Source organism: Brassica napus, chromosome C3, assembly GCF_020379485.1.
Source record: "Brassica napus cultivar Da-Ae chromosome C3, Da-Ae, whole genome shotgun sequence".
Taxonomy (NCBI): domain Eukaryota; kingdom Viridiplantae; phylum Streptophyta; class Magnoliopsida; order Brassicales; family Brassicaceae; genus Brassica; species Brassica napus.
Window position 1 is genome coordinate 64,082,126 of NC_063446.1, and position 10,871 is coordinate 64,092,996.

General features: G+C 35.1%; 1 pseudogene; it reads right to left on the reverse strand.

The window, feature by feature from the left end:
- Positions 1-8,505: 8,505 nt before the first annotated feature.
- LOC125583855 lies at positions 8,506-9,901 on the reverse strand (annotated as a pseudogene).
- Positions 9,902-10,871: the final 970 nt, after the last annotated feature.

Sequence of the window (10,871 nt, forward strand, 5' to 3'; positions counted from 1 at the left end):
CCATTTCCACAAAGGGTTCTCACCAAAGCTCAGAAGAAGGTGATTTCCAAGTTCAGAAAAGACCTAAGTGATATTGGAGTTAAGCTTCCAGCGATGTCGGGTATGCGTGAGGCTCATGTCCAATGCATCTTCTGAGTTGAGTATTCATAATGCATCTTCTGAGTTGGCCACTCAAAAGTTGATCAACAGACATTTCCCACCCAAAAGGTGTTTGATGAAATGCCTGAGACAACTCTCCTAGACTTTTAATATACTTTGCCAAAGACATTTGTTGTTAAAGGTGCTAAAATAGCTAATAGACTTGTTAGTAATGATTGCTTTCATATTATTCAACCAAAGACATTTGATGTTTGAGATATGTTAGCAAATGAGCATTCATCTAGACATAGAGCTTGCTTAGAATTGTGTCTAGGCTTAAGGTTGATAGTTTGATTGATCATTTGTCATCCTTAGTTCGATACTTGATCACCCAAGGTCTAATCCCTATGCCCATGAGTTCTCTTTTCCCTTAGTCAAGAAAGTATCATTCTGTTATTGCTTTCTAGTATTAGTAGTAGTATAAAACCCATCTAAATCATTGGTTGCACTTAGATTAAGTGAGTACTTGCATTCTCGGTGCTTTGATATCCCTCAAAACTGGTTCGACAATCTTTTATACTACAACATTTGTCTTAGGAGCCTTGAAAACTCTTAATATCACAGACCATCGTCCGGTACTGGCAGATATCCTAACAAAACCAACAGAAAGAAGGAAAAGTTTCAAATTTGATAAGCGATGGCTAGACAATGAAGAGAAACGACAAGTGATTTTAGATGGCTGGAACTCTTCTGAACTTTCTCCTAATGCAACGATCATGGATCATATATCCAGCTGCAGAAAAGTATTAGGAAAATGGAAGAGAGAAAAAGACTTGAATGCTGTGAAACAGATTGAAGAACTCAAATCGAAGGTGGATAACCTTTACTCAGATGATGATGCCACGACAGAAGAAATAGGAGCAGCGGTTAAGGAACTTACCGAGGCTCTTAAGGCTAAGGAACGATTCTGGAAACAAAAGAGTAGAATCTTCTGGCTCAGAGAAGGGGATTTAAACACAATGTTCTTTCACGCTATTACTAAACAGAGAAGAGCCAGAAATAAATTTACGGGCCTTTTAGATTCTGCTGGGAATCTCGTGGAAGATGAAGAAAAATTGGTAGCCATCGCTACTGAATACTTTAGAGAACTATTTACAACTTCCAACCCGGAACTAATGGAGGAGGCGCTGGCCAATGTCACAACAACAATGTATGACAAATAAATGCAGGTCTTACAGCTCATGTTTCAGAATGGGAGGTAGGCCTGGGACTTCGGATATTCGGATCGGGTACGGGTAAAATCCATTCGGGTCCGGGTCTTTCAGATAAATGAATTTTCTACCCAATAGGTATTTGGTAAATTTCGGTTCAGTTTTCGGGTCGGATACCACCGGTTCCGGGTCGGTTCCGGGTACCCATTTATTATGTAAATTGAAGTGGTTCAGTGGTTACATACTCTATTTTTAGTGTGGCCAATCCAGGTTCAAGCCCCTAAAATGTCAATTTTATAAGAAAAATAATATTGAAATACTATATATGTTTACAATATAGAAGAATACATATAAGTTGAAGTGGTTTAGTGGTAACATAGCCACTTTTCTACCTATCCACCCTGGATTCGAGTTGTGGTGATAACACATTTTTAATATTCTGGGTTTTAGGCTATCCATTTCGGTTTAAATGGGTACCCGATCGGGTTTCGGGTAATAACCGGAACCTACCCGATGTCCACGGGTATTTGAAACAATGACCCATCGGGTAATATTGCCATATCCAAAACCGAACCGAACTGGTCTATTTCGGGTCAGATCCGGTTCCGGTAAACGGTTCCGGTTAAATGTCCCAGCCCTAATGGAAGGTAAAGTTGGCCCTCTTTGCGATGCACCCAGAAAAGGCACCTGGACCTGATGGCATGACAGCCTTTTTCTACCAAAAATTATGGGACATCGTTAAAGAAGATTTAACCCGTATGATTAATGAATTCTTCTTTAAGGGTACTATGGCCAATGGTCTTAATGACGCCAATATTTGTCTCATTCGTAAGAAAGACAAACCGAATGAAATGTCTCAGTTTCGACCCATCAGTCTTTGCAATGTCAGTTACAAGATTATTTCCAAAGTATTAGGCCAGCGATTAAAGAAGTTACTACCGGATCGGATATCCGAGACCCAGTCAGCCTTTATTGCTGGAAGACAAATATCTGATAATGTACTAATAGAACAGGAGATGTTCCATGCTCTTCGTACAGATCCCGGCTGAAGAAATAGGAGGATGGCAATAACGACATACATGAGTAAAGCCTACGATCAGCTAGAATGAGTTTTCATCAGTGCGGTGATGAGTAAGATGGGATTTTCAAGTACATGGATAGAGTGGATAATGTGATGCGTAACATCGGTGAAATATCATGTCATGTTCAATGGCCAGCCAAGAGGAATATAACCCACATAGGGGAATGCGTCAAGGAGATCCTTTGTCTCCTTTCATTTTTATCTTATGACCGGAAGCGCTCGTTAGCCTTCTTAATCACGCAGAGATCCAAGGTAAGATAATGGGGATGCGCGTTTCGCGTGCTAGCCCCCTGGTATCACACCTTCTCTTCGCTGATGCTAGTCTATTTTTCTGTAAGGTGGAGCCCCGTGAATGCGATGAAGTCATGAAAGTTCTTAAGACTTATGAGAAAGCTTCTTGACAGTGTATTAATTTCGAAAAATCATCCCTGCTCTTTGGTAAAAAGATACCTGGCAGTGTGAAAGAGACTATCAAAAGCTCAACGGGAATCACAAATGAGGAGGGGGGGGGGGGGGGGGGAATGAGAACTTATCTTGGTATTCCGGAGGATATTAGTGGCTCAAAAAGGAAGTTGTTTGCTTTCTTCAAGGATCGTTGGCAGAATCGTGTTAACGGCTGGACAGGCCGTTGGCTAACAAAGGGAGGAAAGGAAGTACTCATAAAGTCTATCCTCTTGGGATTACTTACCTATGTAATGTCGACTTTGCTACTACCATTAGAGACTTGTGATAAGTTAGCTAGTGCCATTACATAATTCTGGTGGAGCTCGAACCTTCCTAAAAGGGGTATACACTGGGTAAAATGGAAAACTCTGCAAACCTAGAGAAGAGGGAGGAATAGAATTCAGGATGATCCATGAATTCAATTTTGCCCTATTAGGCAAACAGTTATGGCACTTGGTACAATACTCATATTCCTTAGTAGCAAGAGTTCTAAGGGGTAAATAATTCAGATGTAGCACGCCTTTGCGGCTAAACAAAGCAAATAGACCTTCATATGGATGGACAAGTATAATGGCAGCGAAACCTTTAATGTTGTTGGGTATCAGACAAAAGGTACACTCTGGGAATGAGATTAGAGCGTGGGAAGACCATTGGATACCAACGATACCAGCAAGACCAGCTGACCACTAGCGCCAGTGGTTCATCCAATGATGTCAGTTCGTGTTCATCCAATGATGTCAGTTCGTGATCTGATGACATGCGATCCAAAAATATGGAACTCAAAGGTGCTTTAAAACTATGTGGATCCGAAAGACATCCCTCTGATTCAATCATTGGCCATAAGTCAAGGATATCAGAGGGACAAGTACTGTTGGAGTTATACCAAGAATGGGATGTACACTGTTAAATCAGGATATTGGGTAGCCAGGAACATTCTTAACAAAGAGATGGTGGAAAACCAGGGAGAACCGAGTATTACGAAACTCCAAGCCTTTGCTTGGAAGATAAAAGCTCCACCAAAACTAAGACATTTTATCTGGCAAACAATCTCTGGACAACTAGCAGTAACAAGCAATCTAACACATCGTCATATGCGATGCGATAATTATTGTCCTAGATGCGGAGCAGATGATGAGACTATAAACCATGCCATCTTCGAGTGTCCCCCAGCGCTACAAAAATGGGCATATGCAGCAACCCCAACTCCGCCATCAGTGTTCCCCAGCGCGAGACATTACACGAATATAGACTATCTTTTTTGGAGGAAGAATGATATAAAAGATCTTGAGCTGGATAAAGACCCTTATCCTTGGATTATGTGGTTTATTTGGAAAGCGAGAAATGATAAACTATTCAGAGGAATAGACAGAGACCCTTTGGAAACTGTCCGACATGCTGAGTCAGAATGCCATACTTGGTTCCAAGCAAACAACAAAACAAGAAGAACATGTAGTTGCACAGAACCTTGAGCAGTTAACAAATTTTGAGAGATGTTTGATAGATGGATCATGGACACATGATGCACACTACAGTGGTTATGGATAGACATGGAAGACCTCAAGAGGAACAACTCAGCTATTAGGAGCACGAAACCAGCGACGAAGAATCTCACCACTTCACTCGGAGCTCGAGGCCCTCTCGTGGGTGATGGAGTGCATGCTTCAGCTATCGATGTGTCAAGCTTTTGGAACGGATTGTAAGGATCTAATCTCGATGATTCAAGACCCAGGAGCATGGCCCAACTTTTCAACTGAATTGGACGAGCTGCAGAAGCTGAAGAGCAGATTCCCAGAATTCTTTATTGTTTTTATTCCTCGATCTGAAAATGTATCGTCTGATTCATTAGCTAAGATAACGAGATTCTTTCATAGGGACCTGTATTACATTGGTTGTTCTATTCCGGTCTTGTTCCCCAGACCACCTCAAACTTGAGTAATAGATCAGCCGTTTGATGTCAGAAAACAAAAAAAAACATTTTACTTTTAAAACAGTACTATTAAATTTGATCCGACACTTACTAAGTGTCTCTGTGAACTCTGTATTCTTCTTTTGTTTTCCAGCACATTGAACGTGAATTTGATATCCTGCAGAGAATCAATAAGAATGAACATTAGCTTTAAAAAGATAAAAAGAACATAAGCGCATGCAGATAAAGAGGTAATGATAATCTCATAAGCTAAGATCATCATTAACAGTTCAGCATATTGTGAGTTTCATAGTTGAATAACTTACCCAGGACCTCGTAGTCCAGTGGTACTACCTCCTTGGGGAAGGGAGGTCGGCTGTTCGACTCGCGTGGACGGGGAGGCGTGTCCAGGGCCCGTAAAAAGGTACAGACAAAGGCTGGCGCCGGGCCTAGGTGGTGGACCGCAAGGCCAACACCTGGTTAAACAAAAAAAAACAAAAAAAAAATAGTTGAATAACTTAGCTCAATATAGGCTTGTGTTTTAGGTTTTCAAATACATTGTTTCTTATTTATAATAGGTAGGGTAAATTTATATGAAAATTATTTAAGAAATATTGTATGGTTATATTATTGATCGAATTAATATATTTGGCTCTTAAACAATTTTGTAAAACCTTTTTTGTTAATTATATAATTTGTTTACTAATGAATTGATCTCATTTTTAAAAATATTTTAGGTCAAAAAATTATTTATCGCATAAAAACCTAACGTTTATGCCGAAGAATCTCATGCCTACTATTTGGTTACAATGAAACTATGTCAGCTCGGTTTTATATCATGATTTAGCAATTTAAAAGTTAATTATGGTTATGAGAAGCTTACGTTCACGTATCAATCCTATCTATCTTCGATAGTTTTCTCTTTTTTGTGTCATTTTGGTTATTGCTCGATATAAATATTGATTTTGGAGTTTATTCTCATTTTTTTCTTTTATTTTGGTCTGAGATTTAGAAAATGTTTAAGATTCAAAATTATTAAAGAGATACATACTTAGGTTAAGATCTGTGCCTTGTGCAGAATAAATACTTATTTTATATTTTTATGCATATTATGAAATAATAAAATAATAATTATATATTAAATAACTTAGAAATCAGTTACTATTATGTAATAAATTGGCTTGCACATATAAATCAAATGACTGCTCTTGTTTATTCGCAATCATTTTAGAATAAATAAATCAAAACAATCAATCTTATCTATCGTATATGATATATAATTAAATTTAAACGATATGAAGTATATATATATTAACATAAAAACCTATTAAAATAAAATAATTTATTTATATGATTTTATTATCATTGTATCTTATTATAGAAAATAATTTAAACATTGATCACAAAAGTTTATGTGAGACTTTTAATAGTTTTAGTAATTTATACTCGTTTTGAAAATTTTAAAATACAACATATACAAAGAATCTAAATTTTAATATATGATTAATGTAATTGTGTAATTTATTTTAATAGTAAAGAATTAAACAAAAATGATAAAAAGCATACAGATTATTAGCAAATCTTCATTATTTAAAATCATTGGTTACCATATATATCATAATCACATTAGGTAATTCCGTAGGTTTTATTTAATGAAATAATATATAATAAATAGTCACCTTTCTTTAGTTAATATCATATGATATCATATAGTTGGTATTAAATGTTTCTAATGAGATATAAAAATCGAATTGGATCAACATGTTTTTCAATTTTAATGTGAGACTGACACGTATAATTAATTAACTACCTAATTGATTGACATATAAGCAATGAGTCTTTTTTAGTTATTACAAAATTGAGGTTACATTTTTTTAAATGTTCTTCGATTAATATATATGGGATATGACGTGGAGAGAGAATAAAAAAGGTATATGACGTGGAGAGAGAATAATAAAAAACGTTTTGAAATCTTTTTACAACTGATATTTGACAAAATATTACGGGGTAGTCTATTTTTAGGATATAAAAATATATAGCCTGGGGATTAGTCTGGGCCTCTCCATGGGCCTGGGATACCCCCAGGTTAATCAAAAAAAATATATATATATATAGCGGAGATATTATTTAAGACATTTTCGTTTATCATTCCTATAAACCTATCATAGGATTGCTAAATTTTAGGGTTTATCAAATCTTTTATTGCGTAAATGTAGTATAACAATTGTAGATACCAAATCTGTATAGGAAGAATATTTTAATAACTAAAATTTAAAAGAGATGATATATTCGACATTAATTATTTCCTGTGAAAATGAATATCTTATATTCTACATTGTACCAAATTTACAGAGATTCAATATAGGGGAAATATATTCTTAAGATTTTATTTGATTGTACATAATATATTGTACAGATTGAAAAGTAAATGTAAAATGGCAAATTAAAAAAATGTTTCTCATTTTCGTTTTTGAAATGTATCTATGATCAATCAATGACATGTACCATATATTCTATATTATAAAACTTGAGATTGTACTAATTGGTTTCCAATTCGAATTATAATAGAAATATCAGTGTATAATCTATATATAGATATGGTGTACAATTGGTTATACTTAGAATATGTATAGGGTTTAGAAGTATATGGAATAGTGTTTAGGTTATAGGGATTTGTTTATATTGAAAAATGCAAAACATCTCTAACGGTTGAGTTATTGTATATTTGAAAAGTTATAAAATTAATGTGTATGTGTATAATATATACAGTATCTTAGGTAAAGAAATAGTCGGATGGCTCAGGTTTTAAAACACAAACTTTTCAAAACGTAAACAAACTTTATGTTCAGCAAAAAAACAAGAATGTTATAAACAATGTACCGATGTACCGGCCTACTTCGAAATATATAGACTAATGTCACTAAGATTAGCAAAAGGTACTTATACTATTAAAGCAGGATCCTATTGTCCGTTTTACATTAGTCTGCATTTTCTTTACTAACATTGAATGTTTCATTAAGGGCAATCAAGTAATATTAATAACACATCTATATTTGACCATTTTTTTCGGATCCAGTCCACTGTCCACATCAGATCTCTCTTGGGCCATTTGGACCGATTAAGAAATCAGATCCAATTCTCACATTTTTTTTCCTTTGGGCCATTGAGTCCAAGTTCAAATAATTTTTTTTCAACCATTCTTAATTATTTTTTTTTCTTTTCTTAATATAATTTAAGCATTCATATAAAAAATTGTTTTTTTCATTGAAAAATATAAATCTTTGTTAAAAATATATAATTATTTTTATTAAAAATATCAACCACATAATAAAATTAATTTATCAGAGTTATACCAACTTAATTCATTAAAAATAAAATTTAATTTTTTAAACATAAATTGTCATTTAAAATGAAACACGATAAAGAAAGATAAAAAGTTTAAGTCTTTTATAAAATAAAATACAAATATATGAAATATGACATTTACTAAATATTTTGACCATTGAAAAAAAAAAAATAATAAACCCGCGATCTGAAAGCGCGGATAAAAATCTAGTTATTTTTTATATGACATGCGAAAACATCAAACGACAAGAACTAAAAAGACTATATGACTGGTGGGACAAATCACAATACATATATGAAATATATAAAAAGAAAAATATGATAGATACTCACGACAATGAAATTCAAACGATACAGAATGGAGAACTGAACCTAAAACGGTTTTAAGTCCGACAATGAAATTCACAGGACTTCAATAGTTCAATTCCTCATTGTTATAGTTAAGCCCATTTGGCGATGACCGACATGCCACCGCACCCTAGAAGATTTGATCTGCATTTTGACGCTACCTTGAAGCTTTCGTCCCATAAATTCAGCCGCTAAAAGGTCGACAAGCGCCATGTAGATGAGCTATCCCGCGGAGCATGCATCAAGCAATCCAACAGTGATCAATGCGCTGGGGCTGTTGTCTCTGTAAACGGTCGAAAGAGCGATCCCTAACGCTATTCCAAATGGTGTTGTTATCGCAAAAAAGAACGCCATAAGAAACTTTTTCATGTTCGTATATTCAGCCTGAAAACATCTCAAACATTAAAAAAGTTATTATTTCAAATTTTAACATTTTGGATGTAGATAAAAAATTTCTTATATATAATTTTATATACCTAAAAAATGCAACCACCAAGACCCATGCCTTCAAACATTTGATGAAAGCAAAGAGCAGCAATGAGTCCTTTAATGGTGCAAATGTCACTTGTTGCTCCTAGAGATAGTCCAATGACTACAGAGTGAACTATGATTCCAAGTTCCAATACCTTCATATTCATAACATTCATATTCAGTTATATATCATTTAAAATAGCAACGTCAGTTTCTAATATTTACATGTGTACTAACCATAGCAATGACTCTATATCGCAATAGTTGTGCACTACAAGAATCGCCATCTTTTGTTGGTAAGGTAACATCATTTCCGGGGCCGTGACCATGGCCATGTGGTACGATCCCAGCTGCGTGCTTGCTAGTGTAAAGGCTTGTAGCCATTGAGTCAATCACTAGAGTGATAAGACCGGACAACATAGCGAGAAACCCGGAGATGGGAAACTTGTGCCACGGGTTCTCTTCAAGGCATTGTGATGACAACATCTCGAAAGAATCAGGCAAAACATGCATAAAACCAGTTCCAAGGATAATCCCTGAGGCGAAACACTTGACAATAGTGAAAATGTTCCCGTCTGGCTGGAGAAACGGTACGTTTCGGCTAAAGAGAGGAGCCCCAACACCAATCATGCTTGAGACTAGGATTGCTACGATTGCTATGACTTTGAGAGGCAAGGCTTTGGCCTTGTTGACGCACGGGTTCGCTGACTCGCTTGCGCAGTCTTCTGGCGCCGTTGAAGTTGCTGGAGAGATTGTAAAAGAGACAAAGATGAGTACAAGGAAGAATGTTTTCATGAGAAGTGTTGGAGTTGAAGCCATCTTTGTTTCCTTTTGGAGTTTTGTGTGTTTAGATTGTTTAATATTAGTGTGCTTTGGACTTATTGGATGAGTCGAGTTATATATGAATGTGTGCCCGTTGTTTTCAGGCCATTTATTGTCACTGATGACGCAAATCACTTGATGTGTGGAGTGTGAAAAAAACTAATCAATACACTCCCCCTCCATTTCACAGAAATGGACTTTTTAACGTTTTCACGCGTGCTAAGAAAACATATTAAATCACGAGTTATTTTTGGGTTCACCCCCTAGGGTGAACCTCTACGTTCACCAACCAATAAGATTTTATTATTTCAAATTCGATATTTTTTTAAAAAAATGAAACAAAATATTGTCAAGTTATATTATGTTTTTTTTAAAGTAAAAAAAAACTAGTAGTTACAGAAAAGAAAATTTTTTAAAAATATATTTTTAACGTCGCCAGCAAAACACTAAGCCCTAAATCCTAAACCCTAAACCCTAAATCTTAAACCCTAAACCCTTGGGTAAATCCTAAACCTTTGGATAAATCCTAAACTCTAAATAAAAAACACTAAACACTAAACCCTAAATCCTAAACCCTAAACTCTTGAGTGTTTTAGTGTTTAGCGATTTTGATTTAGAGTTTAGGATTTATCCAAGGGTTTAGGGTTTATCCAAGGATTTCGGGTTTAGGAATTAGGTTTTAGGGTTTAGTGTTTTGCTGGCGACGTTAAAAATATATATACTTTTAATTACTACTATTTTCTATTTATTTCTTTTTACCTTTTAATTTTAAAAACATAATATAATTTGACAATATTTTGTTTCTTTTTTTTTTAAAAGATATCAAATTTGAAATAATGAAATCCTATTGGTTGGTGAACCTATAGGTTCACCCTACGGAGTGAACCCAAGAATAAGTCAATCTTAAACTCTAAATCAAAATCACTAAACACTAAAACACTCAAGAGTTTAGGGTTTAGGGTTTAGGATTTAGGGTTTAGAGTTTTAGGGTTTAGTGTTTTTATTTAGAGTTTAAGGTTTATCCAAGGGTTTAGGGTTTATCCAAGGGTTTAGAGTTTACCCAAGGGTTTAGGTTTACCCAAGAGTTTAGGATTTAGGGTTTAGGGATTAGGATTTAGTGTTTTGCTGACGACGTTAAAAAGAATTTTTTTAATTCTATTTTCTG